The sequence below is a fragment of the Bombus terrestris genome, chromosome 9 (genome assembly GCF_910591885.1).
Source record: "Bombus terrestris chromosome 9, iyBomTerr1.2, whole genome shotgun sequence".
Lineage (NCBI taxonomy): Eukaryota > Metazoa > Arthropoda > Insecta > Hymenoptera > Apidae > Bombus > Bombus terrestris.
In genome coordinates this window covers 7656441-7684011 of record NC_063277.1, presented here as the reverse complement: position 1 = coordinate 7684011, position 27571 = coordinate 7656441, and the positions used below count along the sequence as shown (strand labels likewise).

At 39.5% G+C, this 27571-nt stretch overlaps 1 long non-coding RNA gene across 2 annotated transcripts in view; it reads left to right on the top strand.

The window, feature by feature from the left end:
* The window catches only part of LOC105666054, a 126256-nt gene that overhangs the window by 83610 nt on the left and 15075 nt on the right, over positions 1–27571 (top strand). The window contains exon 2 of one of the 2 annotated variants that reach the window (XR_007225058.1): positions 22109–22394. The exons of the other annotated variant lie outside the window; for it this stretch is intronic. This is a non-coding gene — a long non-coding RNA (uncharacterized LOC105666054). The remainder of the gene's footprint in view (positions 1–22108; positions 22395–27571) is intronic. 2 annotated transcript variants of the gene reach the window in all.

Below are 27571 nucleotides of genomic sequence, written 5' to 3'. Positions count from 1 at the left end.
CTTCCGCGTGGTTCTGATTCGCAACTTGGATCTGTCTTATACGACGTACAGTTTGATCGTTAACGTATTTTTCCAGACATCATTGACGAGAAACGCTGGTCTGAGTTATCAGGGTTCATAATTTTATTGTTTCGTCTTATGCAAAGTTTGACATGAAGTTACAGGATTCATTCACTATCGCTTCTTCCCATCCTTTGGAAACTAGCTTTTCCATCTCGAAATTACGTCAGATCTCTGTGATTTAGAATTTTGTCGACGATCTTTGATTAACATTTCCTTCTCGAAATCTCGATGATCTTCTTCGACACGTTCTTACGTCGTTGTTGCTTAATTCTAGCTTACCAAAATTATAATAGACATAAAGTTTAAACGAATTTGGTTTGGGATTTTCCGTCACGTATCGATCAGAAGAATATCGTGTAAATAAGTAGAACTTTCAAAAGTAATATCTCTAACATCCTGATATTTTTCTACCTTTTAATTCACCGAGTCGATCAGTGCGGCTTCTAAACAGCTCGTATAATTTCCATTGGCCCGAGTAATCGTTTCAAACGTGTAAAGTGTTTTTCGTAAATTAAAAAATGTAATATATCGGACAATAGAGCGGAGCTTAAAGGTTAAACCCGGGATCCAGGTCCGACCTGGCCAAGCATTTGTTTAATTAGCTAGCGTCCGTCACAGAAAGACGATCTCAGTCGTCCGGGAGCGATAATAGGCTCCCGCTTTCAAACGGATTTCGAGATTTATGCTAACACGCCGCATTTGTTCCTGCGCCGCAACTGCCAGGACACGGTTCGTTATGTTCCCGTACGCAGACCGCCATTCGCGGAATGGAAATCGTCAAAGAAATCCTTTACGCTTGCACGTGCGACCGGACGAACATCTCGTTTGATGTGAACGCACGAATGGATTTATTAATTGCACAATTTTATGCTTCTCCATGATCCGAAAGGTTATAGACGGAAATAGCTTGTTCCGCTGTTCGTTTGCTTGCAATTTACACACCTCCTTAGGTGATTTTAAAGATGATTTCTGTCGTGCAACGAACATTTTACTAAGCGCGGGTACGTGAAAATACTTGTACAGTAGATTCTTTTATGCTGAGATTTGTATACTATTTATCAGAATTTGTATTCATTCATCAGAGATATTTAGCAGAAGTGCATAAAATAAATACCTGTAATGTAAAAAAATATATAAGCTATTTAATGCGAAATACGTATCATAACATTTAGAGTAATCCTTGCCTGTTTTCTCGAAAGAAAATAACTCTGACTATCAAAATGTACACGCTCCGAAATACATCTAATCTTTTGTTCCAAACATATTCTCGTACAGCGTATTTAATACGGGGGAATTTAATATACCGATGGCAACAGTTACGCGTAACATACTGAAATAAGCTTTTTTCCATCTAGGAGTGTTTTACGAAATTATTAGAAAAAATTGTCATCAAACACATTAACACCGTCGTACTCGCTTGACTGGCAATGGAAACATACTAATGATACAGCAAAACCAAGAATAACAAGAAGTACATGAGAATATCTAAATGAATAGAGCAACATACTTACACTGTATGTAATTCGATGTACAGATTACGATATTTCCATCAACAGTTAGTAATAGGAAGAGCGACAATGAATATCGGTATCCGTGGACGCGAAGAAAAATAAGCAGAGAGGTTGTTGTACAAAAGGTTATCCGAGGAGAAAGAAAACAATTTTTAAGAGTCTGGTTCTAAGAAGACCCCCGTAGTCGGGGATGTTTTAGGGATATTAGCGAGCAAAACAGAGGGAGAGGGCAGGGTCAGGACGAAAGCCCGGCACGGAGGGTGAAACGCGGCAGATTAATTTACGACGAAAGATAAGGAAGAGCGGTGGGGTCCTCTTCTTGTCCGACAGGATTCGATTGTGTCTCGGGCTGCGGCAATAAATGTATTTCAAACCGCTCGAGCCGTGGCCACCTCCGCTGCTTTCGCTGTAAAATATATCCATTGTTGTTGTTCCAATTAGTCATTCGAGTAGACGCGGGTCTCGTAAAGAATCGAATAATGTATGCTCCCGATATAAATGGTCGGACGTTTATTTTCGGTCGGCCGTCGAGGGGATATAAAACCGGCTCGAGATTCCTCGTGGAAAACGCAGGAAATAGAGTGGAAATCGAAGACGACTCTTTCACGCTCGAAACGTGATAAAATGTGAGATACCCATTACTGTGGCGAGCTATTTCTGCTGGAAATCATGGGAATTCTCGTGGATGCGCTTCCGTTCGCGGCTCCTCCATGCTGCTACGTGTAACGGAAAACCAATAAGCAAATCGAGATACAACACGCGAGATTGCGTCGATTTGTCAACTACAGATGCAATTTACGCGAGTTTTTAAAGATTTTTGTGCTGATTAACTAACAACAAGTACTGAAAACGAGCTTGAACTTTTCGTTCTTCGCGATAGGTCGTGTCTCTATTTTTTTCTTTCGTTCTTTTCTTTCAATTTCAAGTTGCCGTAGTTGCTTTACTTGTTCTTCGTAGTTCTTCCTTGTTTTCCATATCTCTAGTTTTTTTATCCTTACAGTTCATTATTAGCTGTGTCGAGTTTTGGATAAAAGATAAAAAGCTTGTGATCGTTATATCAATATTTTCGCGGCAGTTTTTCTCAAATTGAAACTCACGTAAGAAAATCACAAGAATATTCTGACTATATATGTACGTAATTTAAAGTAAATGTCTTCTTCTTTAGGTTGATACTTGACGATAGGATTACATTTCGTAGATATAGTTTCAACCCACTAAATTCAAACTTTGGATAAATCACGTTTTATGTACACTAATTAAATACTTTTAATTCATTTTTAAGCACTTTCCCATCATTTTACATACAGCGTCACTCTGGTCACGTTACCGTTAAACCAAGTAACTCGTCGAAGACAAAGAAGCTCGCACGTTATCCCATCGACTACTATACGAAGAACAGTATAGGAGCAAGAATATCATTGCAAGAACAGGGATCATTGGCAACCGATGATCCGGCGTTTTCGATGGCCCGCGGTATCTTTAGATCGAGGCTACTCTTCCAAAGAGGTGAGATGGTTGGCGACCAGTACCCGGAAGGTGCGAACGTGCGAAGATAGGTGTGTGATCAGGTCCAATTTATCACTAAGTCGATGCGACGACGCCCACCGTGAACGAGGAATAGGCCGTGACCCGGCGTTGGTCGTCGAAAATAGGTAGCAACGCCTCGAATTGGTAAATGAGTGGTTAGAACCGTGTTGTAGAAATCACGATCTGTCGATCGACGATCCATTCGTGAACCTAAGGGCCGACGACGCTGCTCATCGGGATCGCGACGCGACCAAGACTCGTCCGAATTTCATACAACGTGAAATTGAATTTTCCCTGCTCTTGGCGGTCGTAATCGGTTCAATTATTTCGCCAGCTAAATTCGTTTGACGATTTCGTTCATTTGGCGGCGGTTACGAGCAACAACCGGATGAAACGAGAGAAATAAATTGTTTATTTACCCGCGTAAATAAGCGGTCTTTCGAGTGACTGTTTATTGGACACGTTATTGCCTCGGCCATTTATTCTTGACAACCTGTGATTTGATATAAATTTTCCAACTTACAGAGCGTATTTTTGGGCAGGGCTTCCTCTGTAGGATTCCACTCGAATCAACTGAAATGGAACCGTAAAGCGTGTCTCTTTTTTTCCTTTGTACTTTCGGATAGTTGTTTGTGAGTGAACATTGAGACAGAAATTTCCCTATTTCTCTAACGATGATTATTTAGAAGTCTTCAAAGGTTCTATATGACGGCGTTTAACCCTTGACGATTGCAATCTGGAGAAAGAGAAGCGAGTCAGAAGTTAATTAGTCAGAGGAAGAGTCGTCTCTTCTGCAAATATTCGTACAATTGTACATATACGAGAAGTTCATCCGTGCCAATATTTTTATTTATCACTGTATACATGAATTCAGAAACTAATCATCATGCAAACAAAGCATCCCTGAACTTCGACCTCGGCCCTGTACACTCCGATCGATTCCTCTTCAAAATCTTACCTCCATCGACGTTGCAAGCTTCGCCTTAGAAACAAAATCACATCGAATGGCGACTATCGACCGTATTAAAGTTCCTTCCTGGAACAAGTGGCGTCACGAACAATTTTCGTGAGTCACGCGCGGCAACGAGAAGTCGAGACCGCGAGAGCCGATCGTCCGTTTAGCGGGAGCAGAATTTTCGCGGAACGACAAACATCGTTCGTTCCCTTGGCGACGATCGAGGAAGTTGTTCCTCAGATGAAGGCAACGGTTAGGGATCAATTAATATCCACGTCGCGGGCCGTGGTTCGCGGAACATCCAACGACGGTGCCGGCACGATGCGATGTAGCGTTATGAATTTGCTCCGGTGCGCCCCGCCGACGTCGTTCTCGATCCTAGGCGGATATTATTGGATCGAATGCATCACGTCAAACGATACGTGAAATAAGTTATAGGTTAGTGGCTGCATTGGCACCGCTCGTGACAGCCTATTCCTGGAATGCACGACCTCTATAGACGACGCAGACCGCGACTCGCGACCGAGCACGATTCACGAATTGAAATACTCCGACACGGGTTGAACTGCTCTATGACTTTTGACTTGGTTCGTTGTGACCCGAAAGAAACTGTCAACATAGATGGTTCCGACATTTGAAGATCTTTACGATAGCTTTCACGAGTTGTATACGTGGCTCTTTTGTTTGAGATTGAGATTGAGAGATTTTAAATAATTTTAAATTAGAGAGGGTAGGTTGAGAGATACTTTGCCTTTCTAATGCTGTCTTGTGGCTGTTCCTTGTTTAGATCTGTATTATTCGATGTTAGTTTGCAACTTTCTCCATTCATTAAAATTTTCTTGTATTTTACTTTCTCCTGTAATTCTGTGTTTCAGCTTGTTGCCGTACCTTCCATACCTTATTAATGTCTAAAGCTTTATTTAGCTCCGTTTTGATATAAATTAGTTACATATAGTGCGTTTGTTAAACTACAGAACGAATACTCTGCAAGAAATATTTATTCTCAATTAGGAAATCCATCAATTTTTTACTGCAACATACGATAAAAAAAAGAGGTGAATTCTTGAAGTCGACCGTTTTATACGTTATTCATTTTGTTAGAAAGATCATGGAAGTTTCTACAACATTTTCTAATTTAAATATTTCAATCAATTAGAAATTCCTCTTACATCTTGACTACATGCTCATATCGCACGATTATAACGTACCAGACGAAATTTTCAAGCTCAGGAGATTCTTTAACTGTACGTATCACGAATTGTTCGACAACGTGAATCGGCCACTTCATCGGCCGAAGGTCTCTCGTCCATTTTAAACGCGGCCGAACGTCCTCGACAGTCGTTTCGCGTAATAAGTATTGTTCCATGCGCGCGGAATTAAGTTCGAAAACGAGCGTAGTGCATCAGTTACACGAGGGATTTTAATGTTTGCTCGTTCCAAATTGATGGGAGTAACATCTGCGTCGCGCTTTAAGTCAGCTAAGTCCTGCGCTGGCTACTCTTCTTCGGTTTGTTGTTTTAGCAGCCGGCTTCAGAGAGCGCGGCAAACATATCCGACAGAAGATGGAAGTAGTCCGGTGTTACGTTCGCATTGTCGCAGGAGAACTGTACAAACAGAGCCAACGAACAGCCTCACGACAAAAGAGATCCACGAAAGTGTCCCAATTTTTATCCGAGAAAGTGGACTTTGCTCTTGGTAAATTTTTACGATGCGAAATTCATATCTTTCGATTTCAACGATATTTACAATACTTTTCGTTTTTTAACCTTCGTTTCGGAATAGCTGGTAATTAATGTAATAACAGGTTGATTAACATGTTTACATTGACAGGGTATTTTTATCTTTGCTTATGGAGCAGTTATAGTATAGGGACGTGTTGCAATAATTAATCAAAAATATTGATGCAATTTTTTTATACTAAATAATTATTGACAGTTGAAAGCTGGAAGTGGAAAAATAAGAAATGTTCTCAGTTGTCAATTATCAATGTACGGTTAGAGATAGGAAATCTTATCGGAATTCTTATCGAAAAGTTATTATAATAAAATTTCATAAAATTACGAAATATTAACCATTAGATTCATTGAATGTGATACCAAAAAATTTTTTTCTCCTTTGTTGTTATAAAAAGTTGTGCTCATATTCATTACTCTGTTCACCATAATAATGACAAATCGTACTACATCTTTCTTTTTCTCAAACATCCCCAGGCAATGCGGTCTAATCAACACGATCGTTAAACATTTACTCGCCTTCTCAGAAACCAATGCACTCGGTTTCATATCCGAACTCCCACTGAACATCCCACCGAGTCGGAGCTAATAAAAAGCTCAACCAGTATCGTCGCAGCTTCTCGTCACACCTCACTAGTTCTCGAGTGAAGAGCTTAGCGCCTAGTTTCTCTGGCGACGAATGTGTTATTGTTGAGAGACACGCAGTTGCAAAAGACGAGCAAGTCGTTGTTGGAACAAAACGAGCTTCGAATACTACTTTTCCATAGAGCCAATAAAATTATCGATACAATTATCAAATTTTTTAGAAATGTTCAATAATTGTCAAAATATTTGGAAATATTAAATAATTTATAACAGCTCTTGTCTTCTAGAAACTTGAGAGGAAGCTTAAAGTGATTGATCGATGAAGAATGTCGATATCGGTAACGCAGATTTCACGGTAAAATAAACGAATCAATTTCCAAGTTTAGCCACTTCGCAGAACGGATTCCACGACTCTAACGACGCAAGTTTCATTGTTTCCGCGAAAATCGGCCTTGGGAAAAATATTCAAAGCACGAACAGCAGTCGATCATCCTCTGGCAGAACGGTTCAACCCCAACGGGATCTATTTATAACCGAAGCTGATGCACGCAACGCGGGGGTGGCTGCGGTGCCGGACTTAATGCATCCTCTCGTTGCATCGGCGTTTCGGCTATAATGGATACGGCGTTTTTCTCTTTGTGCCAGATACATATAATCCGCGGCCTCTGTCGAAGTTTCGTGGTAATGCCTTCGCGCCTTTGTCTCTGCCTCTTCATCGCTGTGTCGCAGAGAATTTTGGCACGACAAAGCCTAGCAGTGTCTCCATTTTGGTTCCGTAGCCGGGCTCTCAGTGAAGCCTCGACGCTCTCGTCGATCGGCCATTTCCCTTTTTCCCTCTTCTCCCCAACGATACGCCAGGATACGTGTTTTTAATGCTGATGATTCCGATATTGTGCTGCGAGCTCGTTCTATACCTGGTATCTTTCAATTACGAAATACACTGGCCACGAAAATTATTTACACATCATGTGTGCTTCAAGTATATCAAATTTCATATCATTTGGTAATACTTTCGTACGAAATTATATAAAACTGTGATACTACGAAGCTGAAGCCTACATATAGAACTTGATAAAAAGACGCTTCGTTGTATAGATACTCTTTGTAGCGACAATATGTATACACAGGTCGGTTAAAACGTAACTATTTGGCAAATGGTAAGTTCTACGTACCGCCATTAGGATCTTTCTGCAATAAGTCGAACTAATATCCTTAGTAAAATCTTACAAATTTGAAATTTCGAATTATAAATATTAAATAAGAGTCGTGCATAACAGTTGCAGGTTATGAACGTTTTATAATTTATAAGATTTAATTCGTTCGTTCGACAAATGTCTATGAAGAAAGTAGGAATTGTAGTTGGTAACAAAACGTTACTTCGTACCTTCCGAGGAGCGATGAATGCACGCGACGCGATTCACATTTCGTTAATAACTTCGATATCAGATTTAACAATATCTCCGTCATTTTCCGGCAAAGGACAATTTTAGCGCGATGCGACGCAGCAACGTTTCGGCAAAGGGGATACCGCGCCGTTTGACGAAGTCGTTTGTCAAGCGAAACTGGTCAAACTTCCTGCGAAAAATTTTTTTCACCTCCTTTTGTCACCGCGCTCCTCCTCCAGCCTGTGTTACCAGCCAGTGTCTATTTCTGACAGAGGTCCCCCGGGGCAAATTTGATTCTGCAATTATCGTTTTTCCAGATAGGACCGTCGGCGGCGAGCGTTTGACAGAGTTATGGTTATCACTTTCGTCGCATCATTGTCACGCGACGTTAAACTCAGGCCTGAGCAACAAAAAAGCGACGATTTTCACATTAACCCGCCGTGTTTTCCTGAAAATCAGCCGGGATTATTGCCAAGGCAATCGGTAATTTATTTTCCGGCCGATTTACCGGCGACGTGCCGGTCACCGAATTAAGTGCATAGCAATTCCGCGTAATAACAACCTCCCTCGTCTCGTCAAAACTTTCGAAATGAATCTTGTTACCTTTATAGAATCAAATTCAGGACGATCCTACGTAAAATACGAAATAAAATGGTTGATCGTGTGGAAGATATAAACGTGATTGATCGATAGACTGTGGATGTCTATGAAAAGCTTAAAGCTGCAGTGATGTATAAAACACGTGTAATAGGTACGCTACAAAAATTGATGAAATATCCAAATTATAGTAGCGATTAGTGGGTGAAACACAAGCATCGACATGAATACAGAGAGGATGTAATGATTAACACTAACATTACAGAATTTGTTGAATTAAATCCATTAAAGCGAAGGATACCGATTCTCTGCTTTTACAATTATTGATAAAATGTAGGTGCTTTGTCAAAAATAACGCTGACTTTCACTGAAATAGAAACATGTTTACATATATATATACCTATTTATTTTCATAGAAATATTTTTATAAGCGCACGTTGTCGCTCTACTGTTGCAATACGCTAATTACAACCCTTTAAATACTAAAATGAAAGTAACTGGAAAAATATCCAATAACTGTACAATCGCGATTAATCCTAGTCGCACTAGTCCTACTCCAACCCGCGAATGAAAGAAAGATCACTATGCATAGGAACGATCCACTGAACTCCACCAACCCTCCACTGAACTACAAGTCGAATTCTTTGCACCGCGCAGTCGACGACCAGCCAGTCTGTCCGATTGATCACGTTTGATTTGCCGTGAAATTCTGACAGGCAGCCAATAACGTCGCCATTCAATCTCCACGGAAACCCACCCCCTGATCGATAACCGATTGAAAACGGTGCGGGGCGGTTCGTGGGCGTCGGAGCCGATAGAACCGCCCCTGGTGTGTGCGGTTCGATGCGACGCACGTTGGAAAGTGCAACGTGCAACGGACCGCGTTGCTTTATTCGCGACACTAAGTGTGTCGTCATATCTTAACTGCCCCCGTGGCCCCGCCGCACCAACAGGGACACGCTTATTTATCGTCGACGCTGGCGTCAACGAACAACGAAGACGACTACCAGCATCGGAGGAGGAAGACGATCGCGTGCACCGAATATTTTTAGGTGTCGTGTCTACAACGCTTTCTGGCTATTAGCGAGACGGAAGGGGTGAGTTTCCTTGGGTTGTCGAATGGAGAAAGTATCGGTTTGGGGTTGGTTTCTCGGATATGTCAAACGGAGTCAAAAGCATCCATTGAAATTGAAAATTGGGAAATCTGCGGTCCTAGCACGAGGCATTAGAATATTGCAAGATTTTTGGAATTGGGGAAAATGATCGCATGTAGGACGACGGTGAGGACATAGGGAAAGTATGGATTTAGGAAATTGAGAAAAATGTGAGCTGAAGGTATTGGTAAGGGAGGGAGAGGATTATCGCAATGAGAGAAAATTGCGAAATTAAAAGTTACAAAGTTTAAAATAAAAGATATTTTGGAATATTCTTGTTGAAATGAGCGAAATAAGATTCACGAAACGGACGCTATTCTGCTCCAGTATAGAATCTTTCTAATCTCAAGAATCAATCTCGGAATGAAAAGTGGGACGTTAAGGAGTTGTTGGAAAATAAATAAATCGAGGAATCTAAATAAATATAGATCTTAAAGACGAACTTGGCACAAAATAATTAATCATCGGTCAATAATTATTCTACATCTGCAACGTTTATATCTAGAAATGTCAAATACAACTTCCTCAATTTTTCCTCGTCGGATTAAACAGAAAATCGATCGATACAAAGAGAGATAGAAAATGACCTACATTAATCCCTATGCAATATCAGGTCAACAACCTTACGTGATAGTAAATATATATATAATAATAATATAATACGTCATGAAACAACTAAAATTCACCAAAGCTGGCAGATATATTTTAAGCAGACGTTTTTTATTGCATGTGTCCGCCGTGCCATTAACAGGTCATAGTCGCAGTGGAATTTCATGAGTAGCAGTTGCGCCAGAGAAAACCAGCTAAACACGCGCGCGACAACCTATGAAGGTTTGATCTACTCGGACGTTTACGAGCATCGTGAAACCGGCCGGGCAATTACTTCACAGGTTCTCCAGTGGCAAATTCGAATGTGACGATTTCGGTGTTATGAAAACCGCTCTATGTCCAGACCAGTTTGATAAAACGACCATGCTTCCCAGTGGCTGTTTCGCCCGCGACTATCGATCTTCGTTTTTGGAGACGTACAAGTTTATTTTACGTTGGTTCCGACTGGTATTTTCGGTTCTCCCCTTTTTTTTTTGCCCTACTATTCATCCGCCATTTTTATTAGCTATTTCAGCGTCGATGGGTTAACTCCAATTTCGTCGTTTTCAAGGGATAATTTCCCCTCGAAACAGCTTCGAGCTGCAAACACACTCGTTCCATTGTGTACGACGATATATAACGCTACGTTATCTCTACACGCACGAGATATTACATAATAGTATTATATTAGGTATTATACGATGTAACATAAAGAACACGGTTTGCAATTTTAATTAACAGTTAACATTTTATTCATAACGCCGTATGAAGCCGCGACGTAACAGTATACGTTAGCAGTTACGTACAGGTAGTTAGAACGTGTGCCGCGGCACGTAAAAAAATGCACATCGTCGGCCACTTTTTGACATAAAATTTAACATTTCGAATAACGTTCCTTTAGTAGGGAAAAATCGGAAAAGCCGACTCGTAAATGTCGTACGAGCAGTGTTATTTCATTGCAGTCGCTGCGTATTTAGCGCGAGCACCGCGAGTTCTGGGTCATTTGTTTCGTCGCGTTAACAGACTTCGCTCTTAAGAAGTAGCTTCTATTCGAGTAACGTAAATAGCAGCTACAAACAAACTAGTAACAAATAACAAAAATAATAGGTTTCTATAAATAATTTTAACCTTTGTTTTATTCTATCTGGCTACATTGCGATACTTTATTAGTTAGCTTCATTTTCGACAAATAAAAGAAAATCAGAGCGAGAGACTCTAGTCTCTTAAAAGTCTAACTAAAAGTACCTATTAAACTGTCTTGAATATTTTACTTTATCTATCATATTACAAATATGTTCTTACATAAATATGAAAGAGCTGGTTGTAGGTTATTTGTCTATTAGTAAAAGAGCTAAGAAACACTATTATACGTTTAAAAGAAGATTTCAATCTATTAGAGTCTGCGTTCACGAGGTTCTTCATTTAAATTCAACTATTTAACGCACACCAAGTGATACCACAAAATAACCGAAATCTTCCCGGAAACCGAAAACACCGCATCGTGAAGCTTTATGCTAAGAGGCAATGATCAATTAGCAGCACCCTTTGGTCGTGGGTTCGCGAGACAAAATACGGGACCCGAAAAAAGATCATAATTTCCCTTCATTGGAACGATAAATATAAACAGCCGGTCTGGCAGGGCTTGCATTATTCCCCGCTTAAGCGCGCTTTAAATCAGCCCGGTTGTCTCCGTAACTCTCGGAAACGCGGCCGAGCCGTCACCTTCGTCTCGAAGATCGCCGCTGAGAGATCAGCGGCCATGAATCTCTTCGACGAATCGAGGACGTCACGCGGAGGAGCCCGCGAACCGTGCACGCGGAAAAAATAGCGAGCTGAATACTTGCCAAAAGTGCTACCGGCGATGCGCCTACTGCGGGCGGAATGCATTCCTCTTCTTCGTGGACAAGCGTTTCAACGAGCTGCTCAGTTGACTTAACCCTCGAATTTTTATGTTCCGTTGTCGTTGCTGTTTCGTGAGTCGTTGTGAAATATTATTATTATTATCATTTATTTATGTATGAGTAATATCTTTTGATATGAAAAGAATAATCAAATGAAGAAATAATTACGATTGGTAATAATAAAGAGCCATAAATGGTGCGACAGTATCAAAGAATCATGTAATTATTCATTTTTAACATTTCTCTTAAATATAGCAAGCGATTCGCAGAAGAAGTGTAATCTATGGACGAGTTAATTAGCATGTTTGCACACGCGATTAATGCAACTACTGGAGGCAATTGGTTTTGCATAGGGATGTGTGGAAAATTGCGAAAATTCTGAAACATCTGAACGAAGCAGTAAGCTTAACAGAATGAAGAATTTCTTGCAGAATATTGAGAAATAAAAAAATTAATTTTGGGCTGGGTAAATATTTCTGGTGTTGCAGGTTATTATATATTTTTAACCCTTTGGAGATATGCGATAACATTTTGCAAGGTACAATATGTTCTTTTGTAGTATTACGTACTTATCTAGTATTTATTACTTTTATATGTTATATTATATTTATATACATCATAAACGCAATACCTTCTCGAATATTCGTTATTTTGAACAAAATTTGAGGAGACAGTGCATACCTTTGCTTCTTATTCACCGCGCAATTCATTTCTGTTCTTATTGCGCGAAATATTGATCGAATCGGCCCTTTCTTCTTCAAAGTTAAAATCATTCATAATTCAATACTTCCTATCGATCTAACTTGTGAGCCAATACAAAGATTCCATGAATTATTTAAATAACGATATCGATGTAACAATCTTTCTTTTTGTTAAACATCCACAGCTGTTGCATCTTCGCGTTCAAAAAAGAATATTATATCGCCGTAATAATTAATTTTTAAAATCTTGGTTGCAGCGAATATTTCAATAGCCGACTAGAAGTACACGTAAAAGGAATACAAAAGCAGGAATTTATATAGCGAGCCCCAGTACGGAATCAAAGGGTGGGAATTAATTGGTCGACATATTCCGACATCGACCGACCGCGAAGAAGCGGACGAAGTAGCGAAAAACCACGGTGACTAGGCTGCTATTCTGAGCAACCGGGCAGAGACCGTTTCTCGGCTTCTTTTTCCCCAGTTTCCGTCTCCCGATTCGTTCCTGCTCGCGAAAAGACGGATCGGTTCTCTAAATAAAATGACTCGGTTATTCATCGGCGCATTTGTACGCGTCAAGGTCGGCCTCGCTTTTCTTTTCGTGCTTCTTTGTGCTCGCAGGGTTAATTGGTCAGAATTATTCGGACGGTCGAAAGCCGCACCCCGTGCCGACGTTTATTCCCGCTGGAGAAAGTGAGACGTTTACGCCCGGCGAAACTGTGGCACGACTTCCTGTAAAATGGTAGAAAGTCTGCTGGGAAATTCGTAGCTTGCTGGTAATAAACTATATGGTATCTTTGTTGCGATAAGAATTTCGCGCGGTTCGCTTGTATATTTGCTTGCAGTACTTGGGATGGCAAAAAGAACGAAAAGTTTAAAACGTGCAAGGTAAATGGAAATATATAGGAAATATCGAAATCAAGAGAAATATTTTATCGTGGTTGTGATTAAAAGTTTTAGAAGACGAGGCTATTAACAGCATTTTGGCAGATTTAGAGTTTATGTGGAACTAGGTGCAAAACAGATTTGACGCATCATTGAAATGGTTTTACATGCCAACAGTGATTCACGCGCTTTATATCAATCGCTTGATGTCTTTGAAGATCTGTAATATTGTTGTAAAATATTATTTACCGTTTGTTGCGTGCAGTGTGCCATTTCACCAAACTTTGCGTAACATTAACAGTAAACTTATTAAAACAAAAGCTTGCAAGTCACTTGCGAAATTTGTATCGCAACATTAAATACATAAATTATTTGTAACGTTAGATAATTCTTAAAAAATTTAATAATTTTCTAATGACTTTTTAAGATTTCTTGCTTTCTCGTACGTGTCTTACATTTCTGCTTGTCTTGTGTTTATTGCCCTATAAATTTACATAAGTATCAACTTATTTATTATATTTCCTTCAATTTATAATCGTCCAATAAATATCTCTGGTCCTGTTTCTGCAAGACATTCTACGTATGTGTATATCAAATCTAAGCAGATTCACGAGAAGTGTATCACGGTCGCACAGTTCGATCGTTGGACGCGTAACGTGTCGACGAGGAGCTGTGTCACAGAGGGCCGGAAGTCTCGAGATATTTGCGATTCCTGTGTCGCGTTCCGGGCTGCCGTACCGATCGGCCACCTGTCCACAGGAAATGCGGCGTTAACGGAGCCGTAATTGCTCGGGTGGACCGCGGCCTTCCAAACAAACGAGCTTAATTGACTCGGAAATAAACCCGGGGGTTGAGAAGTCAGGTCGCGGCCACGCGTGTCCGCTCGCATACCGAAGATTTTGACTTATGCCAAAGCGAACTCGTCTTTGTGTCGGAAACACCGATCTCGTTTAATGCGTCCCTCTCCGCCACTGCCAACTTCGCCGCACTAACCGGGCTTATTTTCATGGCGTGCCATCGTCTTAATATAGACTTGCGAGTGCTATCAGATTCGGCCTGAGACACATTCACCGCTCTTTCGCTGTTCGCGCGTTCGATGGAACCAACCGAATGTCTGAGAAAGGGAAAACTTTTTGCGAGCGAAATGAATTATAGGTGTTTGAAAGTGATATGTTTTGTAGTATATCTCGATCGATATTTGGCTTTGTGGAGTGAAATGATAGATATAGTAAGGGTGGTATGAATGGTAGGGTTGTATGCAAAACAAGCAGAATGAGATTCTTTCTGACGAAGCTTCTTTTTTAAGGAAATCGGATTTGAAACGCAATTTAGCTTAATGTCCTGGTCATGATAATATTCGCGTATATCATATCGTATGGTAGCATAAGTGGCTCGGTTATAGTACTTCCAAATCTTGGTAAATTAATTTTTTCGAAATTTTAATAAAATTTTATTTTCTCCCTACGTGTGAAAATGAAGAATCTTGTTCAAGTGTGGAAAATAATTGCCGAAAATGTTCTAAGAATCAGTGCGGTCTCGTTTTACAGAAAGATAAAAGATGATAATCGCTGTAGACACACTGCTTGCTCTTAATACAATGTTATAGCAAGCGTGTGATAAGGAAACAAAATAACATTTAAGTACGATATAAATACGAATTTGTTTTACATAATTCCTAAAGTATGTATTAAATGGCATTTTTTAATTCGAATAGCCATCGATAGTAGGAATGTTTAATTTTATTTTAAATTCGTAACAAAGCTGCAATTTACCCTGGTCTCCAATATTCATATGCGGAGCGTAAGTTCCTCGAACAATTTAGCAGTTCACACGCCCCCAAGGTTTCTTTGAGGAGGCGAAAAGAGTTCGGGCGGCGTGTCCGTCCCGGTTTGCCTGTCCCCCCGTTAATGAAGCTCGTTCGAAGCGCGACAGACGCGAGACAGGAGGAAGGAATCCGCGACAATTTTGACGAGGGCTGAAGCTTCAAAATGACTGATCGTCTCGCGGGCAGCGTGTGAGTTCCCCGGACACACCCACCTTGTCTTCGTTCGCGGCACCGTTGCACGCGAATACACACTAAATATACGTCCCGTAAATATAGACGATGTATTTACAACAGGAACACGGCCTGCGATATGCCGATATTAAGCGTTCGCGCTGGAAAAATCGCCGGTTCTGGCCACCAACGTCGAGCTGCCTAATTTTCCAATGCCACTGTAACACGTGAACGTGTCTAAATCGCGTTGCTCTTTCAAAGACTCGTTAGAACGTGTAACAACCACGAGAATTACGGTGATTCGCCTAACAGTTCCCTGAAAATGATATATCAAGGTTGGTCTCTAATTTCTTGGGAAATTATCGGAATTTAGTACTATTTGTTAGAATTGGTTATTTTTACGTTCTATTGATACTTGGTTTTTATAACAAAACCAACTTAATTTAATTCGTAACTATTAGATACTGTAATAAACATTTTCAAGTTGTTCGTGATATTTATAGCGATTTTATATTATAGAAAAAACTAGAAACCATACTATTTGTAATACAGTTAATTTATGAATAGGCAGTTCACTATTTACACGCTTTACGCAAGTTCCTGTAAATTAAAAGCTTTCTTATTTAAATTCCATATTTTTTCTCAAGTTTCACTGACTGAACGTATTGAAATTTTAAATTAGGTAAGAGATGATTAACTAATTAATAAAAATGTACAATAGTTATTTTATAATTGCAGTTTGGTAATTTATTTCTGTGGATGACTAATAGATTTGGATGAAGAAAGAATCGATAATAATATGATCGAAAAATTAAGTTCTACGTAAAAGGACGAATAAAATTACCGAATGAATCGGCACGATGATTCACGATAGCATTAATTTATTTCCACATTGGCAATTTCCACGAATCGGCTTTTGATCTGCGAATATGGTTCGGCAGCACGCGTACGTAGAAGGTAAAAGACCTCTGAAGGTTCGCGTCGTTTGAGTTTTGCTCGTAAATGTCATTTCAACTAGTCTCGAGTAGCTTATAATATGAATTAAAGACTCGCCGTGTGATACCCATCAGTTTCGTGTCTCTGCTCCGATTGAACGAAGATTGAGAAGCTCTTCTGGTGCCATTAAACGGCCAGTACACTTTGGAAAATTTATTATCGACCCAGTGGATTTTTTTTGTGAAACGACGACGATCCCTTGTCTCACTTGTTTTCAATAATTTTCTTTTAATTTAAGCTGAAAGTAATGGTAACATGAAATAGAAAATAATTTCGGACTTGCAAAATTTATTTGACTCTAAATCAAATCTTCGCGAGAAAGAACAGATTGCTCAAAAGAAAATAAGCTTTCTAAAAAGTCGATTCGATTATAGAACTTCGTATTAATCTTAAAATGACAAAATGGTGAATTAAATTATGAAAACGAGCGACAGATGTGGGTTAAATGAGTTTCTATTTGCAAGATTCTATTATTATTTTATTATACGCTTATACATCGAAAATTTTCACCATTAATGATATCCGTCTTTATAACACATTCTCTGTTAACTGATCCACTTTCAGCAGAAGTGAACTTCTGGGTATTCTTCTTTGATTACCGGACCAATTTCACTTTCGAGATACCAGGAATCATAATTTCCCCTGTCTAGACAGTAATCCTGGTTCGTTTTAAGACTCTGACGAAAAGCCAGGAAGAGGAAAGCTAAAAAATCTTCTATTTAAAGGATCTTACATCGTTAGATTTATCATTTCCTGGACAATGTTACACGACACTATATAATACGAAGACGATAAACGAAAGAACGAGTCACATTTTCAATCTCTTGTAGAAATGTATTTTCAGAATTTAGTATGTCGTTATTCAATTCTACATATATATTGGTACTATACCTAATCTATTTTAACACTAGGACTACCACACCAGTCAAATTGACTGGTTTTACAATTTTATTTTAAAATTCCTACTTCATGTTATATTTTTCTCCACAATGATGTAATGACTTTCGCAACGATAACTAAAAGAATTTTATTTTGCTTTTTATGTATTCAAACTCAAAATAATTTTGTATCAAGGCTACTTATACGAACAGCAGTCAAAATGGCTGCTACTTGTCAAAGTGTAAAAGGGTTCTGCAATCTGTTTATCGATTCGCAATTAATCAGTTTCCTCGTTTTGTACAACTTTCCACACGTTTTTAAAATTTTTACTGCGTATCATTCAATATGATGATATCAGATATCAGGAAAATTCCGGATCGATCGCTAGATCGCTAGATGCTAACACTAGATATACTATACCAATCAAAATGACTGGTTCCACAATTTTATAAATGTGTCAAGCCTCGTTTGGGGATAATGGTCCCAGATGGATTAATAATACCAAAAATGTACTACATAACGTAAAATTCCTTCTGCAAGAAAATAATAAATCAATAAATAGAAAAATATTCTATTGTTACGTATTTTTTCCATTCATTTTGACTGGTTTTGATAGAAATAACTTCGTGTTAACTATCGGTAGATTTAGCGTTAATTATAGAATTGAATATGTGTCTGTCATTTTCTTGAACGTCCAGAGATATTAACAAAAATGAACCTGTGATCTTCGTACGTAAAAAGTACACCGCAAAATTAAAAAAAGCATGCAAAAGTTACGACCACGACTTTATATTTTTGTAAGTGGTTCGTTTGAAGATTCTGATTGAAGAATCTCACCGAAGGATTTTATAATTTCTTACGTGAATATTGCGCGTTATTAATACGTTGAAGAGTACATTGTGAAATAATACAGCAACGAGGATAATTACACGTAGCACCTAATACCTTTTCAAGCAGGTGGCGGGGGATTCGCTGACAAATCCAAAGTTACAAAGTAAGAGTAGAAATGCAGCCGGGGCCAATAACTCAGTGGCCCCGAGGTCGCGTCTTAAAACTCGCGGTTGCCTTATTTCGGACGATCGCTGTAAAGTGGCATAACTGCTTGACCGCATAAATAACGCGCAAAGCCGCGGTGAAATGTGGCGGCGATTACTCGCGTCCATCGCCGGCATAGATCCCGCAATTTTTCCCCGGCTCTTTATCCCCGAAATTAGGGGCCGCGAGCCGCGCGACCTGTCGCGGGATTTAGGTTCGTTTGCGCGCCGATTCCAACCGATAACTCCTCGCCAAGCGGAGAAAAACGAGCCGTGTCATTATACCGGCTGAAGAAAAAGTCAGATTTCGGGAGAACGAAAATAAACGTTTCGCTGTCCGATCGAACGTGTCTCGCCAATTTTTTCGTATATGCGAGTCGCGAAGTGAAATGGAAAATATTGGGGCAAGTGCGGCGGAGATATTGGCGCGTTGACGACTCTGCTTTCCTTTGGCGAACGCTTTAAATAAAATACGCTACTCCAGACGAGAACACTGGTCGATTAGACAATCCATTTCTATTACCGTCACAAGCAAATGAATCTCAGGTGAAACTGATTAACTGTACATTTTACTATTTTCTTAATTTCATCACTAGACTGCGGAATTTTATGAGCTTATGGGAAATTTAAAGGTGTAAAAATCCACAGAATTCACATAATAGTCAAAGATGTATATAATATCCAAAATACGGTACTCGTTATAATATTTATTCCACTTTTTTGATCGTATTTATAAAGATACGAAGTTTCATAAATATCCACCATCTGTTTATTACACAAGCTTACATTTAGTATTTAATTTTTAAGAAACAAATGACTTACTTCCGTAGGTTCATTAGTCGCGAGGGGATGACATAGATAATGGTGGATCCTAAGGCAAAGTTACAAGACTGTGCGATATAACTTGTCTGTACTTTTCAATTTACGAAATTGATCAATGTGTCTTCCGAATGACTTAAATAGAAATTCTTGCGGTACGTTCACTGTGTGCAAAGTTCTAGAAACGTCTGACTGTGACCGCTTTTTGTACTTAATCAATATCTCGAGTATCTGTAAAGACAACCATCTTGACTTCCTGCCACAATACACAATGTCTGTTCGATATTCTATACTGTGGCTGTCAAATACTCGTAAACCTATGTTCGGTAGTTACTTTACAGTGGATGCGTGTTCTAAGAGGCTGTTCCGCGTAATGAAACATCTCAACATTTTATTACATATACAGCGACAGACGAAAGAAAGTTCATAACATAAGAAGTAGAAAAAGACACCGTAATTTCACAAAAAGAATTTACATTTAATAAGAGCGATGAATAGATGTACCTAACATATACCACAGAATTTCACGGATTTTAAACTTTCTCTTATCCGCTACTGTGTATGACCGTTTTGACGTGTTCGGAACACACATCTGCTTGAACCATAGCCTAACGATACTTATAACGAATCCGCGCTGAAGATAGATTCAGAAGAACAATGGAAACTTTCCGGGAAATCTACCGCGTTTGAACCGAGTTCAGTGACGAACGTCACCGGGCGACGTCACATATTGCTCAGAGTCTGGTGTCTAAAACGAAGGCGTGTAGCTAGCGGGCGCGCCGGTGTCAGCAATTGAAAATTTGTCAGCGGCACAATTCGCGTTAAACCGCGAAGCAGCTCGTTGCAGGGGCGACGAAAGAGAGAAGAGGCCAGAGACAGAGCAAAGAGCGGTTCGCCACGCTAGCAGCGCCACTAAATTAGCTTAATGCGATGCATTTGATTAGATCGCTGCCGGAGCTCGTAGGAGGAAATACCGAAGGGTGGAGGGAGAGGGAGAGGAGGAGGAGAGGAGAGAGTTAGGGCGTGAAAGAGGGACAGAGACAGAAAGACAGAGAAAGAGAGAGAACGAGGGACGGTTTGCTCTTTCAGTCTGCGCGGGGTGGCCAGCATCGTTTCATGGAATTGATTAGATTCAGTTATTAATATTCCTCTATCCCTCACTTCATTTCCGGCCCCGATTAACTCGGCGCTAACAGCGTGACGACGAGCAGAGACCACGCTACCTACCAACGAGAACCTCTTTTGCAACCTCCTCGCCCCTCTACGGGGACGCAGCTTCTTTTTCCGACGCTACACCCACGCGTTCACCTTCTCTTGGGTCAGGACGGCGTTCGTTGACTTCCGATTGTAACACGATTAGTCATTTTTGCATCTTAGACATTCGTCGATCGCTGATTCGTAGAAAGTAAACGCGTTTGGTATTTGACGAATTTAGTGGCTTTATGTAATTTCGATGATTACCAGTCCTTAGATTCTCCAATTTTACGGAAGTATGATTAGAAGGTAAATTTTGAAAAAGAGGATTTGTTGGTTCTGTGTAATTTTTGGGTCTTATAAGTTTGTGGAAATGTAATTAGAAAATTCTTGGAGCCTTCCAGGTTCTATGTTACTTTCGGCGATTAGTAATTTCGTGCATCTTATTGCTTTACGGAAGTCTAAATTTGATACTTGGACACTTTTTGATTTTGTATAAATATGGAGTCGGAAATGAATATTATCGTGCACATAGATGGACAGTTTGTATGTTGGGAGTTATTTTACTCGTTGTTGGTATCCTATTGCGAATTTCCTTTAATGCGAGATTTTTTCGCTTTCGCAATCTTCGTTCGGTAATTCTCGTAAATAACCCGAAAATCTTAGACCAACTTTCCTTTTCAAAATCAAATCATTGAATTTTAATTGGACACATAATTTTATCGTAGCAAATAAATGCGTTTCATATTTTACAATACGCATATTGCTCATCTGTTTGGTACGCTACAGATGAAAATAATTGTAACGAACTGATTCCCGTTATTTCGTCCGATTTCGCAAAATCTTATGCACGTTTTGGAAACAGGAAATAATTAGTTATTAACAGAAGATCGCCTGATAATTGGTGTTTACCAAGTTTCTCAATATATTAGACGTTATAGCGTTTGAATTGATGTTAATGTCTTCATTTAATACAGCCACCGAAGCTTTCTCCTTAAAGGAAGCTCGTAAAACGCGTTTCATGATCGTTCACCATCAATCACGGCACAAATAGGCTGAACTATTGTTAAAAATTTAATGAGCGAGTCCATAGAATCTCAAGAAGCGAGGCGTACTATGATCGCAAGACACGTGCAAATTAGTAGAAATTCAACCAAAATTATTAGAAATCCAAACTTAGTCTTCTTCGTGGTTTTTCTAAATATTGATCTTACTAAAAATTATACACTTTCCTTTGAATTCACATACGACTTATCAAAGGTCTATGCGTTGCTTTTAAAAGTATTAGGGTTAAAAAATAACACAGGATCGAATACGATTAATTTGTAATTTCTTATGGAAATTTTCTGATTTTCAACGGTGTATTCCTAGGAATTTGAATGATTTTCCGTATAAAATATAAGCGGAAGCTCTTTTTCTTGCTCTACATTATCTGCACGTCATTTCATTCTAATCTCTTTGGCACGAGTTTCGTGCTTTTCTCGTGAATAGTTTTAGCGTGAAATGCTGAAAACGCGAGCACAGAGAGCTCTTCATGGTACGTAATGAAAGGATCAACGTTGAAAGCCACGATTCTATGCGTTTTACAAGCGATCGTTCGATTTCCAGGCAACCGATACCGCCCGTCAAAGCAATCACCGGCAAGAAATCGCTCGAAAAGCTGGTGCTGGCTGTACGAGGAAAATGAAGAGACGCGGCCAAAGCAAACAGCACGCTGACTCTCGGCGAACCGCCGCGGTTGACGTTGTAATACGGTAAACGTTTTATTGGAACGGGATACAGCGGTAGTGCGTCAAAGCGACGATGTACTTAACCGATTGTGTTTGTTTGAATTTTGCGGCCGAACGCTGCTCAGGAATTGAGTGGTAATTTGAAGTAGCGGAGGGAAAACGACGTAAGTACAGCTGCTGGCGACGATGAAAGGGAGAATGTGTTTAGACGCGAGCGAGGTGACGTGGCTCCTTGAAAATGGAGTCTCCGCTTTCTCGATCGGTCAGCAAATTTTCCAAACGTTTTCACGAATTCGCAAATCTCTCTCTTCTTACGATATGTATTACCTCGATTCATATAAATTGTCGTTTCTTTGAACTTTGAATTGTACAGTATAATAGTATCTATTAAATTTTGTCCCACTATTAATGATCGACTTATTAAGGAAGAGGAAATTTGCTATAAATCACGTATATTCAATGTTGAAAATATATTTGTTGTAAGAAATTATTAGATCTCTAGAATTTAATTTCACTATTTTACAGTTTCTGCATCTGTGTCATTGTGCGATATTGCGGTTTTTCTTGAGCTTTCAAATTTTTCATCGTGCGATCTTTTATCAATTAATTTCTTCCTTCTGCACGTTTGCTATTTTAGCTTCGCACAGCCGCTACTTTTTAATCATTCTTTGTACACGTAATTGATTTCGCAGTTCTTTTTTGTTTCTCGACATTTTTGTACGTTACGATTTCTTTATTCAGTAATTGGCATTGAAATTTTACATATCTGTGTTTTTCATAATTAATTAATCATGATCGTCTTTTATACGTAGCTCTAGAAACTCAAGTTTGACGTATGCGCGCGAACGTTTCATCGCTTTTATCGCTGTTTTTTATTATCAGTTAAAAGAGCCAGCTTATTCGATTACTCCACTTGACTATTCCACCTTGTCTTATTACGCTGTTACTTGGAACTGCTAGATCTATCTGCGCTTTACTTCGGGATTACTCGGCTGAAAACTAGAATAGTTCTATCACGGATAATATCCATTAACAGTTACGTTACGAGCCGCGAAGCATCGTTCTACGACGCTCTCGCTACAATTAATTATCAACAACATGCACGCCTCTAAATCTCGACGATTCCGCCACCAATTCCTGGCTGCTTCTCTTAACTCTTTCTATAACACGACTGCTCGTAATGTCTCGCGAATAAACTGTACGTTCTGTGGATACTGTACATGTTCAGTATTGTAACGCTGGTCGACAGACGTCATGAATAAATGCCAACATTTAATCCTATGTATCGTACGTTCGAAAATTTCCTATTAAGATCGAGGATCTTTCTAATTTTTCATCTCTCAAAGTTTCTCGTGGTTTTTATCTCAACGAGTCGCGTAGATTTATAGTTGCTAATTATCGGATTAATTCTCGTACCGAGAAATTTCGAAATTTATAAGTTGTCGGATCATTAATTTCCAGCTATTTTGATATCGTTTATTTGGAAATTTCCCAACTTTCGCATTCTGTTATTTATTGAATTTGCAAGTGAATGTTACGCGTGTGCGCCTGTTGTATGTTACTCGCTTATTTCTGTTATTTCGTGAAGTTTTATCGCGATAACTGTGAAGGTAAATTGATACGTATATGACAATGATATCAGACATTTAAAAAAAAAGTTAACTGAGATTTAAAAGTTTACTCATTTTCGTCATGAGTATCGTGCAGAAATATTCTAATGCCGGAGAAGTCTTCATCGATTGATAACTCTTCTCTTATATAACAAAATTATTATTTCGAAATTTTTCTCTCTTAGTTTTAATTTCCTACAGTTTCGACTTATGTAATATTGTCCGAAAAGTGTCTTTCTTTCGCAAACGTGTTTTTTATAACAGTGCACCTTCATACAAACGTGAAACCAAGTCCGTGAAATGTCGCGGTGTTTATCTCAACAGAAAAAAAATGGATCATACGTAATTCGACAAAATAATAAAAAACAAAAAATGTTGTACGTCTGTTATTTGCTCATAAAACGAAAGAAACTTTTCGCACAACCCAATACGAGGATTCTACCAATTCCTATACCTGTGTTCTATCTATGTCATACTGCCACAATTTCCAAACAATGCAGTACAGAAGGATCACTATAAGTTTCATCCCAAACTCGTTTCCGTGACAAACGTTAGAAACGATACAGCGAAACGACGTTTCTCCATCGAGGCATCGGTTACGCTCCGTTTGTACGCGAAGAATCGCGCAACAACCCCCTTCTCGTGTATGGCGGAAGCAGTGTAACCGCACTTTCCCGTGCGTCGCAAGATCAGCCTCATTGCGTATGATCTTCTCGAGGCCAGCGCTAAACAGTGCACGTCGACGTTTGCTCGCCGCGTTGAAAATCGTTTCCTCGCGAGCCCGGAAAACCATGGACGGCGATGGGCTGGCAGAAAAGGCAGAATAAAGAAAGAAAAAAAAGAAGAGATAAAAAGGAGAAAAGAGGAGGAACGGGTGAAGATCGCGGCCGATCCATTCAAAGAGAACGCGCGGCTTTCCGAGGCAAAAGGCTGAGCTCGCCGAAGCAACAACGTCGGTAGCAGCGAACGAAGAAACAGATCTCGCGGTGGAGACGAACAAAAAGGCAAACGCGGCGTACAGCGAGCCGCGTGTATCGCACATGCTTCTCTTTCCTTCCGTTCTCTTCTGCCTCTCGTTCTTCTCTTCGTCGGCGTCGCCCGAGAGCCCTAAGAACGACCGCCGAACGATTCAATCTACTGCCGATTGTAAAAATAAACGGGACCCGCGTTTTTTCCCTGCACTTCGATCTCAGAAGAGGGCTGGCTTCTTTCTATTTCCGGCCGCCGCGCCGCGGAAAGCCGATTTCCAGAAACGCGCCAGTACGTTGCACCGTCTTTTCACTCTCTTCTCTTTTTCTCTCGCGGGCCAGCGCGTCTGGCGAGGGAGTCGACAGGTGCATTGATCTGTGCGAAACGCGCCATATTGGACACAGAGTTTGCGAATTCCGACTGTTAAACCTTCTGACTTCCACTGCTTCAATTACAACGCAATTATGGAAACTTTTGCTGTTCTAGGAGTTTTATAAAATGGAGTATTTGTAATAAATAGTTTTATGTGTCGTAGAATTTTCACACAAAGGTGTACGTTTAAGTTTTGCAATAGGAAAATTATGCAAGCGCGACGACATTGCCAAGCCGTGACATATTCTTGCAGAATGATTTTTGTTATTAAATAGCGACTATTGTTATTCTTGTCTGACAATGTCGATAATACCTGTAAGCATTCAGTGTATTTGCTTGAATTGTTCTCTTACATTTTCCAGCCTTGGCGGATAACATAAATGAACCTATACTAAGCTTCGTTTGGAAACTTTCGAATAATTGTAGCGTTATAATTGGCAAACGATTACTTTTCCTTCAATTTTCCTGAGAATCCATTTTCTATTCACCATTTACGTCAAAGAGACGTAAGAAGTGGCTGACGAAAGACTAGTAAAAACTTCGAACGATATCTGCTTTACGTAATATAGCTATCTAAGAAATTAAGTACAAATTACAAATTCATTAGTAAGCAGTTATTTAATGAAACGGTGAGTCACGTGATGTTAGCTAGTAACAAGAACGCCACGATGACGATGATTCAGAGAATGATGTAAAAGAAAAATACTGAAAACGCTCGCTATAAGTAATCGAAAGCGATAAATCATTCCCTATAAATATACACATGCGCAACTTTTTTCCCTCATCCCTTCATCCAAAATTCGAGAAATTAAAACAGATTCGGTGTTCCTTGTTTCACGGAAGAAAAAAAGACGAAGAAAAGGATAAACGCCGGGGGCTGATTTTAGAAGCGGCGATTAATCGCGGCTCGAAGCAAGGAAACATCAGACAAGATTCGCCTGGCCGTTTCTGCCTGGCTCGTCGCTCTCGGTACGAACAAATCTCGGTGCACGATACAAATTTGCGATACGGCGATGTACGAACCGAAATCACTCGACGCGGAACGAAGAGCGGAGCAGAAAAGCGGAGCACGCAGGCTCGCGAGCAACGTTGCATAATCGTGGCCACAAATTATCCGTGTTTTTGCACGCGAACTATATACATATTATGTGTGTATAGATATACTGGGTGTCGTATAGCTAGTACAGGTTCCTCTTATAGGAAAAAATAAGTCGACAGGATGGAATACAATCTTTTTATACGAGTCTGTGTATTTTTTAAAAAATTCACTTTGAATGTTTGCCTGATAAGTTAATTACGTGATAATTTAATGGAATTGACTGAAGACTGTAAGTATTTATGTTTGTGTATTGGATATTAGACAACATAGAATGAGATAGAACATTATTGAAAATATTTTTCATTCATAAAATAACATTTATCACTCGCGAGTGTTCAGAGATTATGTTTTATCGGCTGTTAGGTGTCCATTAACCATACGCTAGAGATAAATATAAATAGAGATATCGATCTACAGCAAGACCAATTAACGTGAGACATAGTGCAATAATTAAGTGCAGAATAAATTTTCAAGATTTATTTTTAATATAGCTGAAATAAATTGAAATAAATTTTAAATTAAAAAATAAATTCTCTCAAAAAAACCAAGCTCTTTGTAAAAACATTTTCTTTCATATTTTCAATTTAGTTTTGATACCACCAATTATAGAGCACCCTGTATGCACATATGCAATACAAACAAGATTGCTTGCTTACGCGCGATTTTGTTGGAATGAAGAAAAAAATCAAGATAGAAAATAGAGTAAGAGGACTCGTGTAATTATTAACAAATAAATTGTGCTAAACATGCAAGATCCACGGATCCTTGATTCACGTAAACGAACCAGAGGCTAAGAGACGCCTTACAAACCTTCCCCTTCGCGCCCATTAAGAACAATTGCTGATTAATTTTAATGCGGCGCACTATCGTTACGTGATATTAATTCGTGTGTGCTGTTTTTCGATTTGGTTTGCTCGTAATTAATTGCAAACAGATAAGTGTAATTGCTCTCTGTATTTTATAAAAGAATACCGACGTTTTAATGGTCGCCGTCGACGGAAAACTTAATTCCTTCCTGGTTAGGAATAACGATAAATTTGTGATCCTCCAAGGAAGTTAACATCACGGAATTGAACGGAACGTAAGGTACCGTGAACGCACGGATTGAACTGTTTCTACATATTCTTGTTTCTCCGAACTCGTCCCACGTTTCTCTTTTTCTTTTTCATTTCCTCCCACTGTATTCTTTAAATTGCTTTACGAATACTTCTTGAAATTTCCAATTTCCTCCTTAATATTTACCGGTATAGTTGCACACTGATAATAAAGCATTAATTGAGGTTCAAAAAAA